The sequence below is a fragment of the Musca domestica genome, unplaced genomic scaffold (assembly GCF_030504385.1).
Source record: "Musca domestica strain aabys unplaced genomic scaffold, Musca_domestica.polishedcontigs.V.1.1 19, whole genome shotgun sequence".
Taxonomy (NCBI): domain Eukaryota; kingdom Metazoa; phylum Arthropoda; class Insecta; order Diptera; family Muscidae; genus Musca; species Musca domestica.
This window is the reverse complement of record NW_026712245.1, coordinates 12,014,006-12,040,295: the sequence shown is the minus strand read 5'-3', so window position 1 is coordinate 12,040,295 and position 26,290 is coordinate 12,014,006. Positions and strand designations below refer to the sequence as shown.

Here is a 26,290-nt window from a genome sequence, read left to right as displayed (position 1 = left end):
GTCACTCACTCACTCAGTCACCCATTCAGTCAGCCAAATCACACTCATTGAAGGAGAAACAAAAGTTTTCCACCAAAACAAGGTTCCTGTTGATGATGTTGCCTTCATGGTTCGATCAAATGACAAATGATACACAAGATGATGTTGACTTTTGTGTGCTGCAGCATGACAATGCTGTTCGCCAGTTGGCTGACTGGATGGCTGGTTGTTTGTTTGTCTGCCTCCCCAGGTTGATGATGATTCAGTTTAAAACGCAAAAAAGGGAAAACAGAAGAAAAAAATCAGAAGGCGACATAAGCATTTGATCATTCATTCAGTTATTCATTCGTACTGCGCCCTCGCTCTGCGTATCGGCTACGTTATTGCGAAGCTATATAAAGTTTCATATTGCAAATTTTAAAGATTTGAATTTCGGTATGTTTTTCAACTAAACACTAGACCCGTTTTAAAGCTGGGGAACGATCAAAAAAAATATATAACACGAAAAACAAAGAAAATTCTACAGAAATGTTAACTATTTGACATTGTCTGGATTCATTCTGACTCTTGGATATATCGATGATTCACGTCGCAGAAGTTATGGGTTTTAGGCACGGTGCCACTGTCAATTTGTGTTATGGGAAATTCTAAAAAGTTACCAAAGTCTTGGTATAACTCTAACATAAAGATACCATTTTGAAGTTCTTGGTCACATTTTGCAATCGATTTAGCTTAAACATCGTGTCATGGTTTCTCAGAGCGTAGAACATCCCTTCGCAGTAAATTTCCAAAGGGGGTCGATGTATATAGGTACCTAAGGATTTTAGTTATTTTAAAGGTCTTGGCCACATTTCCCATTTAATTTGGCTAAAGAATTGTATTTTGGTTTCTTCGAAGGAAAAAAGGATCCTAGAGAAGATATTCAATATAGATATATATTTCGGTACAGCTCCTATATAACAGTACCTCTGAAGTCCACGTTGCCAACATATTTTGTAAGGGGTGTGAGAAATTCTATGTTAGTGTGATGTAATTAGCACAGAAGAGTAAAACTCCATAAGGTTTTCGAATAATCAGTCCAATTTTTAACTTTATGGCTCCTTTTAAATTTACATTGGAGAACCTTTGTCTTTAGTCCAGGTTAAATTTATAGAGCGCCTCGGTATTCCAAAAAATTTTGCTCTTCCCATACTTTGCAATTTACGTCACTTAAAAAATAGAACACCCCATATCAAATCAATTGGTATCCAAGTCTGGGAAAATACTGAAAGTAGGAAATTAAGTGAAACAAGTAAAAAAGCACCTATGTTAGGCCGGGCCAAACTTTTAATACCCTCCACCATTTGGAAAGAACTTGAAATTAAAAAAAAAAACTTCCGGAAACTATCACTTAAATGAAGACTATACGAAGACGAGGGCCTGCTTACGAAATTCTTTATCATAGGCTGTAGTACGCATTACAACTTCAAATACCAAATTTAAAATAACTCCGGTAAATAATGTCGCTAAAACCATGAAAATACCGAATATCGGGAGGTTCCGTTATATGGGGGCTATACGAAAACGTGGACCGACATGTCCCATTTACGAACTCAACCTGCCTACTGGTAACTATGCAATTTTAGCCTTCTATCTCAATTCGTTCGAAAGATAGCGTGATTACAACAGACGGACAGACAGATGGACATCGCTAGATCGTCTTAGAATTTTACGCTGATCCAGAATATATATTCTTTATAGGGTCTATTATGAATACTCCGAGAAGTTACAAACGGAATGACATAGAATGGTGGAGGGTATGAAAATGTGTTTTATTCATTCGGAATACCTATAAATGGGTATATGCCGTTCTATGAAGCTATTTCTACATCTAAAATTGAAAAAATTCGCAAGAATGTTGCAATGAATAAAAAAGCAATGATATCTACTGAGGCTGAAAAATACGACCAGGGCCTTGAAAAGCCCCAAATTCACCCAATGCCGTTGTGTAAATATTATCTAAAAAATATAGACAGATATTCAAAGATTTTTGTAAGGTGAATTTTTATCCACTTAAAATCTTATATGGAGTAAAATAGACATAAATCCTAAAAGTTGTTGAAACATTTTTAACATACAAAATTGCAAAGAATTATATCCCAGTGAGGGCCTGATAAAACCACCAACCGAGTTGAGCCCACATAAAAACAAAATAATTTTCAAAATTTTGTTGTGTCTGCCTCTCGAAAAATATGAAGTTTTTTCAACTTTTTAGACCATATTAGATCCGACCATCCCCATTTCGCTAAGTGTTTCAAATCCAGGAATTATTACAAAATGTTTTCTACCTATTAAAGAGAAAAACCCGTTTTTCCAAGAAAACAAAATTGATTTACAAATTGATAAAACTGCACGTGACATTCCAAAATTCCCTTATTCTCATATAAATACATATGTATATGAGTTACGCTCCACATATCACACACCGTATGTGTATATGTAAGACAAAACAAAAAATGCGAAAAGAAGAAATCTTCTCAAAAGTACACAAATTTACAAAACATATCATTTGTTGCCGAAACCGACTGCACGCAACGTCAGACACCTAAGTAAATGAACTGATCAGCGGCCAAGATAGGAACAAGCAAAGCTGCTACTTTTCGAAATAGGCCTACCCAAATGCCGAGCTTTTTTTTTTTGTTTCTGTTTGGGGTAATAAGACAAACACATCGTGTTGAAAAGATGCTGAAAGGCCACTTTGTTTGTTGACTCGTTACTGCTGAGTAAGAAAATGTGTTTGGTCTCAGGAATACCCTTTCCAAAAAAAAAAATCCATAGCATAGCATAGCCCAATAACAATTAATCATTTACACAATTCACAATTACACAAAATGTGCAAATTTGCAAAACATTACAGCCAATATCTAGACTGTAAATTGCACAGTATCTCCCTGTAACCTCCCAGCAACTCATATGTAAATTTCTAACACAACACAGCGGTTGCTAACACATTTGTTATACTTCTACTAAAATAGACATACATTTGTACAGTGTATGCATATGTATCTTAAGACCATTTAAGTCTTCTGGTTGTAACAAAATCGAAAGTTACCACACAGCTTAAGAATTGCAATGCCATTAATACGGGGGGCATAAAAGGTTCAAACACACGCCCTCTCCTATGTTGCAAAATGCAAATATGATTGCACTCGAAGAATTTTGTAAATGCAAGTATTGTAACTATTATTAATAAGACACAAATGTCGCATAGACAAATGTCGTATAGAACAAAATGAATATATAATTTTCTTATGAATGAACATTTGTCGGAACATTTGTATAACGGAATCTGTTTTAATTTCATACTTCGAGTTCTCAGCAGGCGGTTTCGGTTATTTGAAACCTTTAGGGGTAAATAAATACCCTGCCTGTGCCAAATGGTTAGCTCCCATTTTGCAATATTTGTAGTGAAGGTCAAGTACACAGCTAACAAAGGCTAAAGTCGTAAGGGGCCGACCATGTGATACCCTACAACACTACAATATATTGGAGAACCTTCTTAGGTCCAAACACATTTAAGTCGATTATTTCAAAAAATATGCCACACTTTTCTGCACAAATGTTACATTTGGTTCTTTACCGGGGATATTTTCCTTACATTTATACTCTAAGTCGTGCTAAAAAACAATTTCACACAAAAGTTGTGGTCCATTTTTTCCGTTAAATATAATTCGAGGGCCGTCCAGAAGAGAATTGTCAAAATCCGTCCAGCCGTTCTTGAGTTATAAGCGGTCTAACTAGCATCCCCTTCATTGATATAGGAGATTGTACATATTTTGCTATTTATATCATTGATATGAGCATCAACGTAACGGTCAGAAGTGACATTTTCGTGCATTTGTGATTTCGCCAAGATAAAAAATATTCGCGGTTTGATGGAAATTTTCATATTTATTACATAAAAGTTGTGCCCTATTTAACCCGCTGAATATTGTCCAATGACAAATTGGTCTGCTTCTGCCCAGTCCTAAACTCTAATTTCATGCGAAATTTCGGATTCGATTGATTCTTAATTGTGGCCTGTAAAGCAACAGCAAAATCAAAAAGTTTTTCTGTGCGATCATCTCAAAAACCAATAGGCTTCTATTCTGACCCTTACCCCATTTTCAATTTCCCCACCTCCTATAGAGTGATTACAAATTAACATGGACAGACAGGACATGGCAGGCGAACGGACGGACATTCATCGACATCGACTCAGCTCGGCGAGATAGGAAGATCCATATATACTTTCCTATGTGGGAAACCAATATTTCGAGGTGTTACATAATTTTTGGACCAATCAAACTTATAATACCCCCAACACATAGTGTTGTAGACTATAAAAATGGAAAAAATATTTCAATTTTAAGACCCTATTGTAATTCCCTTTTATATTTACAGACTGGACTGATTCGGTCGACTTTTATGGAAAAAAATAATTTTCTTCATATTTTACACAATGTCCCCCTGATCTTTATTAGAAAATTATAATCCACTTACAATTTTATAATTTAATTTGTTTATACATATTGTCCATTCCAGAACCTTCAGCTTAATTTTTACTATAATATTTATAAAAAAGTTCTAGAGCTATAATGTTTAAAAATATATTATTTGGGAGAAAAGTGTAATCAGTTGGGTTCGCTCAAACTTTACTCCTCAAAGCTATTCAGAATTTGATTTTCTGCACAAGGCCCAAAAAAATAAAGTGAATATTTTCGAAAATGTGGGTGAAGATAAACATTTATTGTTATTTTACAAAATGTTTTTCGGATTGAATGTTTCTTCAGGAACATTTTAATGCTCCAATTCTAATGTTGGTGATATAGAACTTGAAAAACTTGAAAAAAGAAACAGTAGTGGTCAATTCCTATGGATTTTGAAACCATAATAAACACGTCTTTATAAGATCAATCTGATGATTAGTTTTTAAATCAATTTATGAGTAGATAGAAAATAAATGGGTACATTATACATACTCCCCTCAGAGTAACGCCCACACATGACTTTCATTGACCCCAATAGAGAGACCTCAATTTATAACTTCTATTCACTCGGTTATAAATGTTTTCACATTTTCTTTGGGTGTAAGAATTAGTTAATTCGCCCCTTGTCTAGCTCTATTCGTTCTATTTAAATAATTTTGAACAAGAAAAAACAAATCTTTGGTGCTAAACTGCTCGCCAACGTACCGATTAGATTTGATGTGTTTGTTGTAAAAGATTTTAATGTGATGTTGTTGTAATTCTAAGCAGTGTTGGTGGCCCAAGGGGTCTATACAGCTCTCTCTACAAAGCTTAAGAATGCTTCAATTCTAACTGACACGATCGATAGCTATTCCGTTGATGGCTATCCATTCAAACTTGCATGAACTGTCGTTAAGGCGTCTGCACAGTTTTGAAGCTGCCGCTGTTTTATTGTTGGTGTATTTTGTATTCATTATAAACAAATTAATTAAATCAGGGTTTTGTTGATGTTATTGGGTTAGAAGAGCATGATTTGAATTGTTTGCCTTATTTTGGGTTCTAATGTGTTATTTGAAAAAAATAAATAGAACACGACAAAAATGTTTGGATTTAACGAATTTTATGTGCCGGTTGAATATGAAAACTATATCAAGAGTAAAACTTTCGATAAATTTGATAGCTTAATTTTGCTCTGCAGCCAGAGCTAACAATTACAGATAACATTAAGAATTAGAATCTTATAATAACGTTAGTTTCCAATTGGTCTTACACCAAGCCATTATAACATGTTGAGGCGTTACAAACGAAAGGAACAACTTTGTATTCTCTAAATTAAACAGCTATGGGCAAGAGACGCGTGACAAAATAGTATTAACAACAAATAGAGCATCGACCCAATTAATGAACACACGATAGGGCCCAAAGTCATCCACCTCAATTTTCAACTGTTCGAAGTTATAACCAACTCCAACATCTCATGTTTGTTTTAAAACGGAAGTATTGAAATATCGATCCATCTAGTTTTAATCCAAAACATATGTTTTTGTTTTTCATTCCGTTTTCCCCATCTACTAAAGTAGGATGTGAAAACATCACAAATCATCTACGATAATCAGCGGAAATAAATGAGAAAATGATTTGACCCCTATCTCCTGCTTTTATTTGTTCAATTGGAACAAAAGAAAAATGCCAATAATTCTTCCGCTCTTTATTGCCAACCTTAAGACAAAATTATCAAAACAAAGAGAGGTCCCAAGAAATATGCCAGGTAATAAAGCAACGAACAAAACCATATGTTTGCCACGAATCAAACCGGTGCCAACGTGATTAAATAATACCGGCTCAATTGTTTTATGGCAATTCGTGGTTGCTCAAGCGGTTACATACGTATGTATATATGTGTATTCGTGGTGGCGACCAAACTCCCAGTACGAAAAAGCCAAGAAAAAGAACAGTCCCCCTCCCAAACAGTGAGCATGCAATACATGTTACTAAGCACTTCCGGATTTTATGCCCACACATTCACACATAAACCCTCACGTCTAAAGCAAACTAGAGTAACTCATTGGAAATTATGAATTACTTGTTAGGCCATATCGTTTCACTTATCAAAGAGGGGGTTATACGCCTGTACTCGGCCCGCTTGTAAGACAAATGTCAAACAACAAATGTTCATTACAATGTAAGCAAATGTTTGAACTACAAAGCCGGTGACGTCGATCCGGGCGAGAAGACTACATCATTGTCATCACAAAGCGTGTTAAGCAAGACAAATTGCTATTCGTTTAAAGCGTTTAACATTTTGGACAGCAAACTAATTACCGGTCCAAGATTATTACAACATTTTTTCATGCTTGGCATTTGTCACTTTGACACAAATTGTCAGTATGTTCGTTTAATGTATTTCATTCATATGGAGAAATTTTCTCACAGATTTGGATTTTTTTGTTTGTTTTGTGGTCTATTTGACTAGGCTATTTAGTTCAGAGATGGTCATTTCTTTGTAAGAACTGGATTTTCATAAGACGTTACGTCGGGAGGTAAATTCCACATTGTCAATTTATTTTAAAAAAATTAACACATAGAAAGCTTTTGGTCCTATATTGGAACCTCTTTTTCGTCTAATTATAGCTAATGTGTTTGCTAAAGTATTTCAATCTGATTGAACTGTAAGCGGGAGATATGGTAAACAAATCTTTTATTGGAAATATTTTGCCGACAGATTTATACCCCCAGTCTTAGGTTATGATTATTTAAACTGTTGATCCTTTATGGGGCGGTTGGTCCGAAGCAGTTGCCCAATATTGATCAATTCCTATGTGACCTAAGACTGATAAAAATAATACAATGTGCTAGATTTGGACTATATCGACTACTTTCAATACTTTATATGAGATATGTTCAAATTTTCGGAAAATTTGGAAATATGCGTGAAGTAACAGATATAGCGGACCGAAGTATTACATTTTCATACTTTATCCAATACAGATAAAAATATTGGTATGTGCAAAATTTAAAGGAAATCGAAAATTTATTTCCAATTTTATACGAAATCATAAATTTCGACTTCTGGAGGTACCAGAAGGAGTGGATCTATATATCCCCATTTCACACCAGACCTAGGGTTAATAACAATATTGTAATGTGTGTAATTTGAAGAGAACCAGATGCTTATTTCGGATTTTCTGATGATTTTGGTTATTCAAAGCTTTGACCCATTGTGGTGAAGTATTAGAAGAAATGGTCCGATCTCTATAACATCTTTCTCCATCTTTATAACAGATCTTGTGTTCATTGAAATATTGAGATGTGCCAGGTCTAAATGGGATCGGATGTTAATTTCGTGTTTTATGAGCATCATGAATAATCAAAATGTTGACCCTTTATGGGAGAGGTACCAGAAGCAGTGTACCGAGAATATTGTGATGTGTGTAATTTGAAGACACTTACAACACATTTTATAAGAGTTATAATTATTCAAATTTTTGACACTATGTACTTGAGGCCATTTTCGCAATTGACCAAGCACTGATGCAAATATTAGGATTCGCAATGTCTTTTTGAAAATGTTAACATTTTGTTTGGGAAATATCAGAAGGAGTGGACCGATATTGCCCATCTCCGAACTCGATCTCAGTTTGACAATAGTACTACGATGTACCAAGTTTGGATTAAATCGGACACACCCTTCGAGAGTTATCGTGCGCACCAACCAGCCAGACGGACGGACGTACATCTCTAGATCGATTCCAAATGTCCTGACGCGTTTGGTCTAAAAAGAAAAATCCATTATTCGATGTTTACGATTTCAGCTAATTTGGTTAGAAAACCGCACACAGGATTTCGTAAATTTGATTCAATAGCCACATCAAAATTACAATATCAACTTTTTTGTTTGATTGTTGATATATCTTTTACACTTTTTCTTTTTTTTACACTTTACACAAACAAACATATCTGGCGAAAGATAATTAAAATCTTAGGAGTTGTGACAGATAAGCATTAAAAATCGTAATAGTGAAAGGAGGTTGGTCTTTTTTTTATCAATAATACAAACATAACTTGCAGAGAAAAACACATTAAATGTAATATCCGCTTACAAGAGCATGCAAATCGTGTAGCAAGCTTTTCTGGAAGTCCATACATGCATCAAAGTCAACATTTGATGCTAATTAATTTTAATTGAAAATGCCGCTCTTAATTTATCGAAAAGTCAAATTTGATAAATGTGATTTGTTAATAGATTTTTTCACACTCATGTAAAACCGTAAATAACACATTAAACTTAATTACCCGGTCCTACAGGCCGATGTGATTTGATTTGGATTAAACCGGTTCAAAAGCATTTGCCAAAAAAAAAAAAAGAAAAGCTACTGGAATAGCGAGGAGATTGGCGTGATTATTTATTTCATCAACGGCAAACTTTTCGTAAATATCAACCAATTACTTTGAGCTGCAGCTACTGCATTTAAGCGAGAAGTGATTTTTAATAATAAATAAACACGTAAAACGGAAATCTTTGTGTTTCGGAATAACTCTGCAAGAGGTCAGGCCGACACTAGTATGAAAGGCGTAAAAAAGATCTTCATTAAAACACCTATTTGCCAATATTTTTTTTGGTTTTGGTTTGATATCTCTAATCCTACACTCCAGTATTCAGCCATCGTTCATATAATTACTTTTCGAATACGTTCAAATGTGTTTGGCACCATCTCTTGACTCTGTTTTTTTGCAAATGAACATTACAACTCAGTAGATATTGCCATGAATGGACCACATGATGTCCCCTCGTTTAGTCGAATTCATTCATAAGCCTACTTAAAGTTCAAATAACCGTTTGCTGTGAGGTCACATGACAGACCACTACCACTACCAGTGCCGATGACATTTGTAACTCTGTCATAATGAACGGTAGCATCCGCAGAAAAAGTAAAAGAAAAAATCGAATTTCGTCATTGTGACAGCAACAACAGTTGTTACACCAACACTAACAACACACTTACTTCAAGTCTTACTTTGCAGCAAGTTAATCTTCACAAGCAGCAGAAGCAACAAGCGGATGTTGCAGATGTTGCAAAAGCAGTGGGAAAAAACAAAAGAACAAGAACTCCAACCGGGTACCGCTCAATGGACAACGGTCGTATGATGACCACCAGCATGGTCATAATGACGCATGGCACTCACACACACATATAGAGAAAAGACCTCGGTGTGTGTGTGTGTGTATGTTTCTGTGTGGCATAATATAGGTAATAAAGATCGTTGATATTATGACCTCCAACTGGAGCATTCTATCGGCAGCGGAAAATGCCATGAAAAGCATTTTACAAACAGCTACAGCTACTGTTTTCTTGTTAGCTGTTCTTTTCGCTGTTGTTGTTGTTGTTATTGTTCAGTTGGTTTGACTGCTGATCTTGTCTTCTACGGAATCTACGACAGTAATGCACAGTTAGGGGGAAGAGAAAAGAAGTAACAAACATCTAACACACACACGTACATATGTATATCACTATTGATTATCGTTTAGCCATTATGGAATGAATGACTTTGAATGTGTGCATCCAACATTCATATGACGGACATAAGATTTTATAGATTTTTTATACTTTACAAGTTTTTTTAATGCGCAGTGGGTATGAACGAACCATGGCGAATGTTGCTTCTGTTTTTGCCATTCTCGTCGCCACTGCCAAGAGAAGTCTTGAGTAACCTACTGCCCATAGCAATCGCGTAAATACGTATATACACATATTTGTATGGCATGTGTCTTGTATTCTACTATGAGCAAGGATCGAGAGAAGATGGATAAATATATATCGGATATTTACTCAAAAATGGGCTTGCAAGATAGTGGGTAAATCTACGCTGTCATTCTGTTTGCTATACCTCGAAATATTCTTCGGGGACCCAAAGAAAAAACATAAAAACGTTTTCAGCATCCAATTCTAAGTTAATTTTGAGGTGAATAAAAAATCAAGTAGGACTGTACGATTTATATTAACAAATAAAATAGATCAGACGGTTTTGCCGACAGATGTATACTCCCAGCCTTGAGTTATAATTATTCAAACTGAAGAAGTTGGCCAATTTTGCCCAATTTCTATATGACCTAAGACTGATATAAATATTACAACGTGCCAGATTTGGACTAGATCGACTTCTTCCTGTACTTTATATGAAATATGTGCAAATTTTTGAAAAATGTGGACATATGCGTGAGGTAACATATACAGCGAACCGAAGTATGCCATTTTCATATTTCATCTAATAGAAATTAAAATATTGGTATGTGCGGAAACCTAAATTTCGATAAATTACATATTCATATCCGATTTCTGACTTGTTTCGCATGTTATGACAGATATAAGTATTGGAAATTGTCACCCTTTGTGGGTGAGGTACCAGAATGGGTTCGCATATATATATCATCTTCAGAATAGATCTTGTGTTAGAAAAATGTATGTATCTGTAAAATTTGAAGAGAGCTGGATTTCCTTGAGCGTTTTGTTTTTCAAAATCTTGAACCTTATTTGGGGAGGTACCAGAAGGAATGATCCGATCTCTACCATCTTCATAACAGATCTTGTGTTGATGGAGATATTGAGATATACCAAGTCTGAATGCTATCGGATATTATTTTCGCGTTTTTGAGCTTCATAGTTACATCAAATTTGAACCCTGTGAGGGGCAGGTACCACAAGGAGTGGACCGATATATTCTATCTTCACACAAGACTTTTGCTTAATTAAAATATTGTGATGTGTGTAATTTGAAGAGAACAGGATGCTTATTTCGGATTTTATGATCGTCTTGGTTATTCAAAACTTTGACCCTTTGTGGGAGAGGTACTCGATGGAGTGAACCGATATTGCTCATCTCTGAACTCGATCTATGTTTAACAATAATATTACGATGTACCAAGTTTGAATCAAATCGGACACTTTTTTCCAGTGTTATCGTGCGCATCGACTCCAAATGTCCTGAATCGGATTTGGTCAAAAGAGAGCAGGGGTCGAAAACCGTTATTTCGATAAGGTACGTTTTGGCCGCATCAAATGATATATACCCCCTCTAGCCATATGGCTGAGGGTAATAAAAGTACAAAATTCTATAAATGTAATACGGATAAAAAGGACATATATTCAATGGAATATATTCAACTTGATTCATTCGTGGTAACTAAAAAAAATATTTAAATGGGCAACAAATTACGACCACCTACAGACAGAAACGGCAACCCTATAAATGCATTATCTGGTCCTCTCTGAATGACTGACTATCCTTTATTTTGAAGTTCCTTCCTTGGAGTAAAATTGCTTCAATGTTTGTTTTGGTTGTGCGGTTTTCCTAGAGTGTGCCAAAAGCTAAAACACTAACACAACAACAAATGTGTGTGTTTTAATATAAATAATTTGTTGTTGTCGTTATGGAGTACAGTTTTTTGTTGTTTTACAGCTTCGTTTAATATTTTGCTTTTGTATCTCTCCAAAGAGCAGAACTTGTTTCCTAGGCAAGGCATTGAAGAAATGTCTGAAACAACACTCCAAAACAACAACAGCAGCAGCAAAAACAACAGCAACAGTATGCCGATCAAAAAAGATGTTTAGAAATTAGAAAGTACATGTTATTTGGTTTACTCGGTTACTTGCTTGTCCGTCCGTCCGTCTGTCTGTCTGTCATAAGTGGCGGAAATTGTGGATTTGGAGCTTTGTGTTATATGCCATTAACTGTTGCTGCTGCTGCCACGGATGCCGCTGTATGTTGATTGTCAAAGATGCTGATGTTGTCTATGTGTTTTGGCCCATTGTCGTCTGCCACCAACATCGACAACGACGAACTTCACTTCAAGCCATTTTGTAATTTTATTTTTTTGACAATGATTGAAGTTTTTTCCCCCCAAAAAAAATTAAGTGCTCTTAAATCAAAACACATTCGCATACAACACACACAAACACACTCAAATTCCTCTATGCATGAACAACGAATTTGATATGTAAAAATATATGAACATACATACCTATGTACCTATGTACAGTATGTATGTTGAGGGTTCCAAACAACATATATACCTACCTTCGCTGTCATGCCATCAAATTATTTTCAATTTTTGGTTTTATTTCATGTTTTATGTTTGCAAATTGCAATTTAAGTTTGTTTTTTTTTTGTAGGATTTGTAAGATTTTATTGGTGTATCAGGGACGTCGGAGCTGTATGTTGGGCAATAATTTGGGGTGGGTAGGTAATATGTTTGTCTTCCTTTTTGCTGAACTGTCAAGATTTGTTCAAATCTCTTACCGGTGTCTGCATGAAAAAACTGGAGAATGTTCCCCCACCCATATAATTTCGTGAAACTTCTCAAGACAAATTGACGTCTCTGAGTTTTGTTTCAAAAACTATTTACACTCGTTAATAGCTGCCAAATGTAATTGTCTAGATGGCTGGTTCTTCAGCTCTTTGACTGGTTGGTTTTGTGTCTAAGTGGTTGGCTCTGTGTTACTTTGGCCTTTATTTTCATGACATTTTACTATCATTATCTTTCACTCTTCACAGCATACATTCACATACCCCCGGCAAAAGGAACAACAATTATTTTTAACCCAGCAAACCAAGTTTATTGCATACCATCAAATATTTACGAAGAACGAGTTTGATTTCGTTCGTTCAAAATAGAAATGGAGTCTGGAGACGAGGTTTGGCCAAAACAGCTCGACTCTGCTACCACAATGGGGACAAATGAGGCAATATACAAACAGAAAAAACAATCCGAGGAAGTTTAAAACTAAATAATATTTCTTCAAGCAGATGAAATATTCAAAAACAGAACCAGTCGCAGGTAATCAAAAAAAAAAAAAAAAAACCTTAGAAAAAAATTCTGACATTGCGAAGCATTATGTTTGCTGGGAAGTATTGTCTTGCAAATTTTGATATGTTAACTACAACTACTCTCAATTTCTGAATAAAAATCCTAAACAAAAGTTGTAAAATAATTCATTATTAAAAATTTTGACCTTTGTGGAGGAGGCATCAGAAGGTGTGAACTGGCATATCCCATTTTCACACCCTAACTTGTAATGGTTACAATATTGGGATGTGCGAAATTTAAAGAGAATCCGAAGCATATTTCACATTTTATGAGCGTTTTAAATATTCCAAATGTTAACCCTTTGTGGGGAGAGTATTCAAAGGAGTTGTCCGACATATCCCATCTTCACATCAGATCTTATTTTTGTAGAAATTTCGGGATGTGCCAAGTTTATTAGCATTTTATGAGCGTTTTGGTTATTAAACTTTGTGGAGGAGGTATTAGAAGTAGTAGGAAGAAGGAGTAATGCAAATGTCACAATTTGAACAAAATCAAACTATCAGTTCCCTTCTTTTGCGGTAAATTATTTTTTTATGAAAATTTTGGCCTACTGTTGGGGAGGTACCAGAAGGAGTGGACCGATATTGCCCACCTCCAAAGTTTGGACCAAATCGGATACTCCCTTCGAGATTTTTCGTGCGCACAAGCAGGCAGACAGACGGACGGACATCGCTAAATCGACTTCAAATGTCCTGAAACGGATTTGGTTCAAAAAGACCTAGGGTCTAAAACCGTTATTTCGACCAGGCAAGTTTTTGCCGTATCAAATGATATATACCCTCTCTAACCATATGACTGATGGTACAAAAAGGGCAAACATAAGGCGAATTCAGGTCTTAGTCCTGTTCAAGGTAGATTTAACAAGGTAGCATAAGGTAATAAGGTGAGGTCTTGATCTTTCCTGCCGTCAAAAGATTTTCTCCAAGGAGTCCACAAAAAGTAATATCGACTTGCCTTTCCATGTCACCTTGAAAATGCACCTTTGTCTTCTTTTGATGTCAAGGTGATTTGGCTAAAAATCCAAAAAAAACTGTCAAATATTTTTTAAATTCCAACTTTAAGTTTGCACACGTGTACAATGCGTATTGGAAAACAAAATATGACAACATTTGATCTTACACCACATAAGAGGCAAACTAATTAAAATATTGCCAATTTCAATTTTTTTACCGCAGCGAAATATATTCAATCATTTTTTATTCTGAAATCTAATTACAATAATTTATTTTGATATCAAAATTGGTAATTATTTAGGCTGTCTGTGTGAGCTATTCATATGTCATATTCGAATCCAAAAAACCCATTTTTTATTTGTACTTACCCTAAACTCCTATTCAAGATAAATCAATCTGTTTATGGGGTTTTACAATTAAATTCAATTGGATTTTCGCACCTTATGAATTCTTGTTGTTTTTATATTTAAACCCCGAAAAATCTCATGTTATTGCCCATTTCCACAACGGCATTTCATTATCATTGTTCGGACATTGAACATATCTTATTCTGACAAGTTTGTTATCTTTGATACACCGCCTTATAACACAGTCATGATGCAGTCAGTCAGTCAACCAGTCAGTCACTCATTCATTTAGAGCAAGTAATTGTGGACGGCCGGTATAACTATTCAATTATCGAAAGCTGTTGACTGACAAACACCTTGAAATTCTTTTCATGTAATTACAATCTGTAAATATTCTCCAACACACACGCACACACCGTTCATACCGTTGCAAGAGAACAAAACGACAACAACAAGAAAAACTCATTCCAGGATAGAATTAAAATAGGTTACAGTAATGTTCGTGTTGTTGCCACAACGGAATGTGTGCAGTTAGCCGGCTAGAGTGACGACTCAATCATCATTAAAACAAACACACGCATACACACATTTCAATGCCAATCGGGCCACAACCCCAGTATTTTCGCCCATTTATGCTGCTGTTCCAGCAATGGACACGAATTTGTGATCATCAGACAAATGTTCTTTGAGAAGGATGATATGCACCGGTTGTCTTACATCGTGTAGAGCCCATTCATTCAATCAATCAATAGACAAATGAACTATTAAAATGGACATGTAAAATTGCAAGCTGACAAATGTTTAATTTTCGTGATATGCAAAAAGAGATGGGGTGTTGTAAAATGTTACACGAATAGTTTTTAAGTAAGCCAGATAAAAATGTTCAACATTTGTAGGGTGGTCAACAATTTTGAAAGAAGACACAGCTTAGTCGGTTGGAAATAACTGTAGTTCCTATTACGAACTTTAAATATGAAATAATTCCGGTTAATAATGTCGTTAAATTAAATGAAAATACCGAATATTGGGAGGTATCGTTACATAGGGGCCATACGAAAACGTGGACCGACATGACCCATTACGAACTAAATTTTAGCTTTCTACCTCAATCCCATCGAAGGATAACGTGATTATGACAGACAGACATCGCTAGATCGTCTTAGAATTTTACGCTGATCCAGAATATATATACTTTGTAGGGTCTATTATGAATATTTGGAGGAGTTACAAACGGAATGACAAAGCTAATAGAATGATGGAGGGTATAAAAAGATTGTGTTGTTAGTTACTATGCTTATAACTCAAGAGCGGCTGGGCTGATTTTAAAAATTTTCAACAATTTAGAATGGCCTGTTTGCAGAGAGAGATAAAATCGAAAAAAATGCAATTTCCCTAAAACCGAATTTGTCTAAATCCGTAAGAACCTTCATATTTGTGCTATACATAAAAGCGAACCAATATGTCCCATTCTCAAAACAATTATTTGGTCTGTTCCAGAACTGCAAGAATGCCAAAGTTTTTACTGCGATAACTGCTTTTCCCTTAATAAGATCGACAAAAAATTGCAAAACTAGTAGATTCTTGCAGGTTCAGAACAATTATTTGCAGATGGATATTTGGGAATTTTATAAAAAGTATTTTTAGGTTCGTTCATTAATATCAGATTATTTCGAACTTGTATTTAAAAATAATTATTTTAACAATTTCGAACACTTTTTCGAGTACACCCCATTTGCCATTTGTTAAGTTTCTTGTATTTCAATCGATTTACATTTAACCTTTCTCAAACAAACAATACGAGTGCCACCGTCCAAAGACAGACAGACAGACGGACGGACAACCGAGTTGTTGGTTGAATGTATTTCTTTGTGTGTTTGAAGTGGCTTTGCAAGAAAAAAGAAAAAGAAAAGAAAGTCTTTTCTTTTTTCGTTGTATTGAAGCCGCATTTAGGCTTAGCCACACAAAAATACTCGGTGAAAGAGCGAGTGATACCACCGAACTGAGAGTGGCGATATTAACGAACGAGGCTGCTATTTACTATTTCATTGACAAATCCAACTCAGCATAAAAAGTGAAATAAAAACAATCGCGTCCAAGACAAGCAACTGCGGCGAGGGGAGTCACAAATATTCCAACAACAAATTGTAAGCCAAGCCCCAAAATCCCACCAAAAAAAAAAAATATCGTCACCATGACTGATCGCATGGAAACGGCAACGAACTTTGCATATCTATGGAAATGCTCCAACAATGAAATCCACCGAATATAGCAACGGCATTCGCTTGATGATGGGAGCTGATTGTAATGGTGGTGCTGCTGATGATGATGACGATTTTGCTGATCATCGTCATCATCATTATGGCGTTGTTGGGGCCAATGTTTTCATTTTGGCGTGGCAGCAAAGCCAAAGTTAATGATGTTTGAAATGCCGGGTCGTTTTGGCTTTGATTCGGTTTAAAGTTTCTTCATCGCTGCCAAGACCTGTTGAGTAACGTAAACAGTTCGAACGAGTACAGACAAAGAGAAAGGGCTGTGATTTAGTGCAGCCAGTCATGACACATGTTGGTGTGGAGAGCTATGGCTGTGGCTTTCAGCTTCTGCATCAAGAAGTAGCATTCTTCGGCAGCGGCTGCTGCTCTGAACAGATGCAAAACATTCGCTCTTTTGTATGTCTGTCTATCAGACCGCCAGTCAGTCCGTCCGTCCGTCCATCTTTATCCAACAGGTTGCAGTTTAAAACAGAGATGATAAATAAAAAAGAAATGAAATGATACGGCATAACCACCAAACATCAACAACAAAAACAAACACCGACTCGACTCGTCCAATTTGTGAATGCAGATACACAGATGAATGTCATTTCCCATTCCATTTTTGTTTTGTTTTGACTTTCTTCGCAGCGATAAACCCGCTGGCCCTGACGATAAAGACGATGGCAGTTTTCGGAATGCAATTCATTCGTTTTGTTTTCGAAACGGAACGGAAACCATACACTTGCTACACTCTTGCATGGAATGAGTTATCCAAAAATGAATAAAACGAAGATGAAAGGTAATAACCTCGGAAAACGATGAGAAAATGTAAAGACTAAATTTGCGAATATTCATTAACTTCCTATGGTTTATTTATACTGCATATCTAAATGGTAAAAATTTTCGGAAATTTTTTAATGGAGAAAACTGAAATCATAGGGCTACTATCCATTTTTATGGGTCTTTCATTAACTATAGGGTGAGATAAAAAACTGCAACAAATTCAAACGCCATAACGAAATCCAAATTCGGCAGTTCACCACTTTCGGCCAAACAAAGCAACTCTTTAGCTATTTTGAGATAAAAAACTGCAACAAATTCAAACGCCATAACGAAATCCAAATTCGGCAGTTCACCACTTTCGGCCAAACAAAGCAACTCTTTAGCTATTTTGAGTCTATTTTCTTTTTGTTGCGGTGTAAATTCTTGCACTTTTTGGAATTTTTATGGCTTTACTCCAAAAGCTCATTTTTCAATATTTACCGAATGGAATATTGCGATATGTTCAGCTCACGAGCCATTCGTTTCGATCAAGTCGCTTCTTTACTTTTCGAACCATATCTGCTGATTTTGCTGTTTTCATCCGTCCACTTCCTCGACGTCGGGCTACGCTACCAGTATCACGATAACGAGCGATGGTACGAGACACAAAAGATTTATTCACATTTAAATGCTGGAGTGCTCCAACGATAGCCACTTGTGGTTTTCCAGCAAAATATTAAGAAATTACACTATCATGCTTGAATTCCATCACCAAAAACTTTTTTTCTGGAAAACTCTCACCAAAATGCTTTTGCTGTCGGACGAGTGGCTTTGAAATGACAGCAGTCTGAAGTTGGTTGCAGTTTTTTCATCTAACCCTTTAGATCCAAGTTTGGGTATAGCCTCCATATAACTGTACCCCCTATATTGGGTGTTTTGATGATGATTCGGTATTTGGAGTTCATAAAGGGCACCACCTCCAATAACAGAAAATCGCTTATAGAGATCCATGTCATCGCATAACCGCTTTACATAAGTAACGGTACATCCTAATATTTGGTATTTTTATGATTTTAGCTACATTTTTCAACCGAATGATGTCAAACTTGGTGTTTGGAGTTTGTAAATTTACAGTTATGTTACTTTTGTAGGTTTCAGTCCGAACTCTTCCTGCGAATGTTTTCAAAATAGGTTCACTATTTGGAGTATTTTGAAGTTTTCAGCCATTTCCAATTAAATTTGTAGCACTGTGGCAGTAATTATTAATGATAATCCATATCATGGAAGAATTTTGAAATCTTAGTGAGTAAAGTACCTATAAACCAGTATTTTTAAGGAACTTTAAGACAACTAATTTCACAAAATTTGAAGACTTCTCATTGTAGAGGATATAAAAGGTTCTGCACCAATTTTACCTTTAAAGCTATAAACCAGTCAAATAAAGGCCCAAATGTTATGAACAAAAATTGGCTTTTTAATCAACTGGCTATTGCAGAATGCTTCAAAGTGGACTTTTTCTGGCTTCAGAGTGGACTTTATTCGTCCAACAGATCGCACTTTTATTTCTTTTAAATTTTCTTATTACCTTTTAACTATTTATTTTAATTATGAGTTGAAAATTCGATACTTAATAGTTACTTTACACAACCGCATGCAATGTCTGTACAGACGTATGTAATATCCCAACATTTATGAAATCAATTTTCATTAAATTTTTTGGTTTTTATTTTTCCGCCAATGTTATTAAATATGTTAAGACATTAATGATGAAAGTCAAGATATGGAACGATGACGGCACCAACCAACATTGACGATGGGTGACGATTATGGATCCCTTGCTTATGTTTTTGTTGTTGTTTTCAGTCGCATGTTTGTTTGTTCACTTGGGATGATGGGCATAGCGGCATTGGGAACATTTTGACTCTTTTTTTTTTGGCCTTTTTCGGTGTTTTGTGATTTTAGTTACCAAATTTGTTGTTGTTGTGTTGTGCGGCATCACAATTCAATTCTTGTTTGATCTTTCGCTTCATTATCAGTCAGTCACATAAACATAATTTAATGTTGTAAGCTGTAATTGGATGCTATCAATGACAGACCGGACGGGTTTTCTGGCTGGTTACTGGTGGCTGGCTGACTTACAAGCGACAAAGGATTGTATGTGTAAGAAAGGTCATTGTCAAGTGAAAAACAATAACAAAAAAAACAACCTATGTATGTATATCTAACACACGAATGTAATTTGTGGAGAGTTAAAGGACTATCTGATGTCATTCGTTTGGTAATCTCTCAGAGGTACTGATGTTAAGATTTTTTTTTGGCTTGAACCGAACGAAACCACAATAAATGTCAACTAGATATTTAGGGAACATAAACTTCAACTTCTCATAAATTATTTCGGGTAAGGATTGTCGGAAATCATATGCACTAGGATCTTATAAAACAGGTTATAGTTTTATATATTATTTTATTAGCACACCACATTTTAATAAATACTACTTTTTAATAAATGATTAAGTAGAACTGCATCTAAAACATGGACATTGAAAAATATATGGTATGTATTAAGCTCTGCATAGAAAGGAAAGCAGAAAGATTCAGAGTACATACAAACGTAAAACTTTACACCAGCCGCAATTGTTCCAAAAGAAACCATAGAAGAATTACTTTTGAATTGCAGTAGTGCAGCTATAATAATCCTTTAGAATTGAACAATTATGAATGAGGATATAATTCATTCGGTTTGCAACACTTCGACGTGTTCTCGTTCATTGCGATGTACGCCTGTTATTCTGTTCCAGAACTACAGAAATGTCACAATGTTTAGTCTTAACAAGTAAAAAAGCTGTAAGTTCGGCCGGCCCGATCTTTGAATACCCTCCACTATTTGAAACGAATTTTTCAATTTTCAAAATAATAAAATACGTTAAATATTCTGTTAAAATTTTAAAAATACCGAATGCAGGCGTTGGACACATAATGTCGCTATAATCATCAAAATACCGAATAATAACGGGAGGTACCATTATATGGGGGGTATATGAAGACGTGGACATGCACAGACAATTTTATGTCGTAGGCTGTAGTATGCATTATGAACTTTAAATACCAAATTTGAAGCAATTCCAGTAATAATGTCGCTAAAATCATCAAAATACCGAAAAAGGAGGTACCATTATATGGGAGCTATACGAAGACTCGGATCTGCCCAGACAATTTTCTGTCATAGGCTGTAATATCTATTACGAACTTCAAAATAAAAAATTTGAAACAATTCCGGCGAATAATGTTGCTAAAATCATCAAAATACCGGATATCGGGATGTACCGTTATATGGGAGCTATACGAAGGCGTGGACCTGCCCAAATAATTTTCTGTCATAAGTTGTAGTATCCATTACGAACTTCAAATATCAAATTTGAAACAGTACCGGTGAAAAATGTCTCTAAAATCATCAAAGTACCGAATATCGGGAGGTACCGTTATATGGGGGCTATATGGAGACGTGGATTTGCACAGACAATTTTCTGTCAAAGGCTGTAGTATCCATTACGAATTTCAAATACCGAATTTGAAACATTTCCGTTAAATAATGTCGCTTAAATCACGAAAATACCCAAAAGGGAGGTACAATTATATGAGGGCTATACCAAAACGTGGACCAACATGACCCATTTTCAATACCAAAAGTCCTGCAGACACAATACACATTTGAGTAAAATTTTATCAAGCTATTTCATTTCGTTCGAAAGCTAGAGTGATCTACACAGACAGATAGAAGGACAGACGGACGGACATCGCTAAATCGACATAGAATTTTATTCTGATCAAAAATATATATACTTTGTGGGGGGTCTAAAATATATACTTCGACGAGGTGTTACAAACGGAATGACAAACTTAATATACCCTCCATACTAGGTATAAAATGGAATATAATTTTCCACGTTTAAGTATGGCCGCAGGTATAGGCCCACTCAGAACCTCCAAATTATAGGGATTGACAGTATACTCCATTTGTCATAATCCAAGTTTTTTTTTATATTATTTACATTATTTAAATCGTTGTTTACATTGTTCCCGTCGTTTTCAATAACTGTATGTTTCTTAAAATTAATCCAAATAAAACTCTAGATCTAAACGAACGTAGATTTATTTCAAAAACACTTTGAAATACATTTTTAATGTCATTATTATTTAATGATGTATTCAGAAATTATAAGAAGATGCATAAGTCAAACAAATAAAGCATGGGTCCTAAAAATTATAGCAAATAGGCATCCTTTAAAACCAGAATGCAAATTCACAGGTTCGTCTAAAAAGGGCGCCAATTTGTTGTTTATACAAAAACAAGACAATGCCAATTGCAATACTTCTAATCGAACTTACCCGAATCAGGTTTCAATGTAGAACCCTGTGTCCCTTAACTGCAACAAAGTGTTGCATGAAATGCGCAATGTTATTTTTGGAGTGCACACAGGCTTAATAGCTGAATGGTTGGTTGGATGGCTGGCAGACGAGATGTTTGGTAGTCTCAGTGGAATTTAATGGAAAACGGCTAACTACAACAACAACAAAACATTCACCAAGAATTCCTTCTTTTGACTTCTTCTTGTGTAACAAGTAACTTGGAATGTCTGTGGCTTCTGCAGTGCTCCTTGCTCTCCTCGTACAAATCGTGCTAAACTAGCTTGGTTCGATACGATATGTGGTTGGTTGTAGTGGTGGTTTTCGTGAATTTTGTTTTAGTCCTGACTCCAAGTGGATTTTCTGTCCGCAGTGGCTGAAGAGATGAACGGAGGCGTAATAAAGCTTTTTCAAGGTTTCTTTGTCGAGAAAATGCTCAATTAATTCATTTTTTATACAACATTAAATGCGATCAAATTATGACGCATAAAAACAAGATCAACTTATTCGCATTTTCGCCACGAACTATTTGGCATACAAACATACATCACGTATCTTGGGAACTAAGGACAATAAACAATTTTAACGCCCGCACTCTTCTTTATCACTTCCTTGAACATTCGTTTGTCTGAATTGTATTGAATCGATTGAATTCGCGCACTGACACACAGCTATTAATTGACAAGGCAGTATTGACTCAACTCAAATGTATTTCGAACGCACTTTTAATTCATTTGGAATTTGTTGTAATTATAAACAAAAAACAGTCCTCCTCCGACATAAGCGAACACATACACACACACACACACTTTTTATGCTACGCCCGATCAACAAAAACGGCAAACAACAATCTTCAAGATCATCAATGGTATTTGTTTTTGTTGTAAAGGCAACTGTTTGGATTGAATCTGCACCCTGCGATGACTACACAAGGCAAAGACGTCGTAATTAATGCTTGAACGACTTTCAACAATCCCGTCAGATGGTTTTTTAAAACTTTTTTTGTTGTTTTCATTAAATATTAATTTGTTCTTCTCGGTTTTTTTTTGGCAAACGATTCTCGGTTTGATGTTTGTTTGTTGTTCGGTATCGGTGTCTTATAGATACTTCTTTCTCTGTTTATGGTATTATGGCTGGAATGATGGTATGGTGTGTACCTATTGGATTTTTTTCTTTACTTTAACTACTTCAATTTTTGCTCGTTATGTTTTCAGTTTGAATTTTTTGCATTGACCGTCGTGGTTGTTTTGTTTTGCTGTTTGTTGCGATCTTGTTCACCACACTATTTCTTCCACTCCTTCTCAATATGTTTTTCCCAATCACCTTTTATACGCATATTTCTTTTAAAATTTTACTCCGTTTTTTTGTTATTCTTTTTTCTGTTTTGGTTTTTGGTAAGACAAAACACCAACACTAGTGGTCGAAAAAGAAATGGTTATGCGCGAACCAACGTACACCATGAGCGTCTGAGAGTTAACTGAATTAACGTGCTGAGTGTTGAAGATGTTTGTGACTGTATGGGACTCTCGATATTCATCAGATACAAAATGTTGCCAGATTGTCGGTTATTCCGGCGAACATTTGAAACTTTGAGATTTGTAACGGATTTTGGTTTTCAAAAAATCGTATTACAAGATCTGTCTGATTATCCAAAAATGAGAAACAATTGTTACAAATTGTTACTGAAAGTCGTCTGTTAACACAAATATTATGCAAAAGACGCTCTCTTTTGCTCTCTTTACAAGAGAGAAATTTTGACAGTTCTTCTATACTCAGAGTTTGCAATTAGGTGATTTTGAAATCATTTTTATTTTGGAATACTCAAGCCAATTTTTTCGGGTTTTTAGAGAACTTGTCCCTTTGTTCTCTAAAAACCCGAAAAATTGGCTTGAGTATTCCAAAATAAAAATGATTTCAAAATCACCTAATTGCACCCAACTCGGAAATTCTTGGAAATAGACTTATTTTCTTTTCAATTGAAATAAATACAATATGCTGCCTGGTGGGCATGATAACTGTTGCAGAGATTATCCGATTCTGTCCAAACTTTGCACATGGCAATATTTACATAAAACTAGAAAGAGTTCCAAAATCGTACCACCCCTATAAATTTGTAAAAAAATACGTATAAAAAAACAGCATATCCTGGTATCTCGGTCACAAGACATAGTTCAGATGCAAAAAATCAGGTAACTTATCACACGAATGAAGACTTCGTGTACCCAAGACGTAATATTATTGCACAGCTCTGATCTAGCCTTCAACATTTACGTACAGATACTTATTATTATGTTGGGCTATACAGGGTGAGACAAAAAAACTGCAACAAAGTCAAACGCCATAATTTTTACATTTGTTTTAAATTTCATTGAATGAAAGCAAAAAATGGCGGAAATAGAATCAAATTTTAGAATAAGTTTAGATTTGTTCGAAATAGTCACCTTTGGCACGAATTATGCCTATCAAACGGCCAATGATACCGCAACACGCTGCTCTACGGTACTTTGGCCCATTCCCGGCGAAGAGCTTGCTTGAGGTGATCCTTGCTTTCCAAAATACTCCAGACACAATAGTCCAACGTATTGGTATCCGGAGATTTTGGTGGCCATTGAGCGCTGGAAATGAAGCAAGGAACCTCATTTTGTAACCATTCTTGGGTGGCTGAGTCCTGTTGGAATGTCCAAGTTCTGCGGCCAAAATGTTTGCGTGCTCAAGGCTTTAATACACCCTCAGGAATATTTTCGCGATAATATTGAGCATTTATTCACGGTCGATTAATACGAGCGCAGAGGACCATCGGCTGTTTTGGCGGCCCAAACCATCTCCGGCGCTTGAGTTCTGGTGGCCAACCGAAGGCACATTTCCAGCTGACCTCTTTGGCAAGTAAACACGAATGTTTTCTCATCGGAGAAAACCAAATTCGGCAGTTCACCACCTTCGCCCGATCAAGTCGCTTGTTTACTTTTCAAACCATTTCTGCAGATGTTGTTGTTTTCTTCCGCCCACTTCCTAGTATCACGGTAACCAGCGATGGTATGAGACACAAAATATTTATTCACATTTAAATGCTGGAGTGCTCTAACGATAGTCACTTGTGGTTTTCCAGCCAAATATAAAGAAATCACACTATCACGTTTGAATTCCTTCACGAATAATTTTTTTCTGGAAAATATTGACTAAAATGCTTTGTACGCTTGTAAACAATATAATGAGCTGTCACTGGAATAGCTTTAACATCTTCATGTTTGAGATGATACTGCTGGTCTTCTCTTGGAGGATATCACCACGTGGAATTTGGACACATCGGGTGAAGCATTATTTTACGGTGATTGCCAATGTTTCATGCGGGACATCATTTAAGACTTGGACAGACTAACAGCTGTCACAATGTCAATTCTAACGGCGAATCTCAATTCTCCCTCAGAAGGATTTTGTAGTGAACACTTTTTTATTTATGGGGAACACTTTAGAGTGAATCACTAGTGCCGTAGATAAATAGATTAGACTAAAATACGGAATAATGTCGGCTTAAATGTAAAGAAGAACGAAGAACTAATGTTTGCGATATTCCCTTGTTTAAACTGTTGATAAGTATATTGCTGGATAGTTTTCAAGGGTCAAATTCTCGCTTTCGATCGAAAACGTTTTTATGGGGAATTGATAAGAATTAAATCGTTTTAGAATTAAAAGTCAAAAGGAACTAATATATGGGTGGTATATCCCCCTAGAAATCAAAGAATCGGAATCTATATCCATTAAATCCATCCTATTTGAGTTTAATTACATTTTTAGGCACATAGATCGACTTAGAATGTGATTTTATACAGATCATCAAAAGGAACTATAGGTCTATCTCGCTTTCTTCTCTATGGTAAAAACAAGTGCACAAAGACTTAATCCCCTAACAACAGTGTGGTGTAGGGTATGAAAAGCAACTGCAGAAATGTCCAATGTTGGTATTTTTAATTTAATTGAATATTAACACATTCAAATTATTTTGGAAGGCGTTTTTTTACGATAACGGAGTTCAGAATTTGGCTCTGACTATGGAAGTGCCTGAAGTATTTGCAAATCCGATAATAGTTCGTGAAGAAAATTCCACGCTGATGGAATCGAAATCGAGTCTAGCAGTAGTAGTAGTGGCAATAATTAGGTATAGCTGAATAAGCTGTCCCCTTGAAGAAGAAAAAAATGGCTATTAAAATTAATTTGAATATGTACATTTTCGCTGCATTAAATCAAA

General features: G+C 35.6%; 1 protein-coding gene across 2 annotated transcripts in view; it reads right to left on the bottom strand.

Moving 5' to 3' along the window:
- LOC101894319 (putative uncharacterized protein DDB_G0271606) overlaps positions 1-23,531 on the bottom strand; it is a 43,773-nt gene extending 20,242 nt beyond the window's left edge. Inside the window, exon 1 of one of the 2 annotated variants that reach the window (XM_059121321.1) lies at positions 22,030-23,531. The gene's annotated coding sequence lies outside the window, so the exon portion shown is untranslated. The remainder of the gene's footprint in view (positions 1-22,029) is intronic. The other variant, XM_059121322.1, reaches the window with a different exon arrangement.
- Between the last annotated feature and the right edge of the window lie 2,759 nt (positions 23,532-26,290).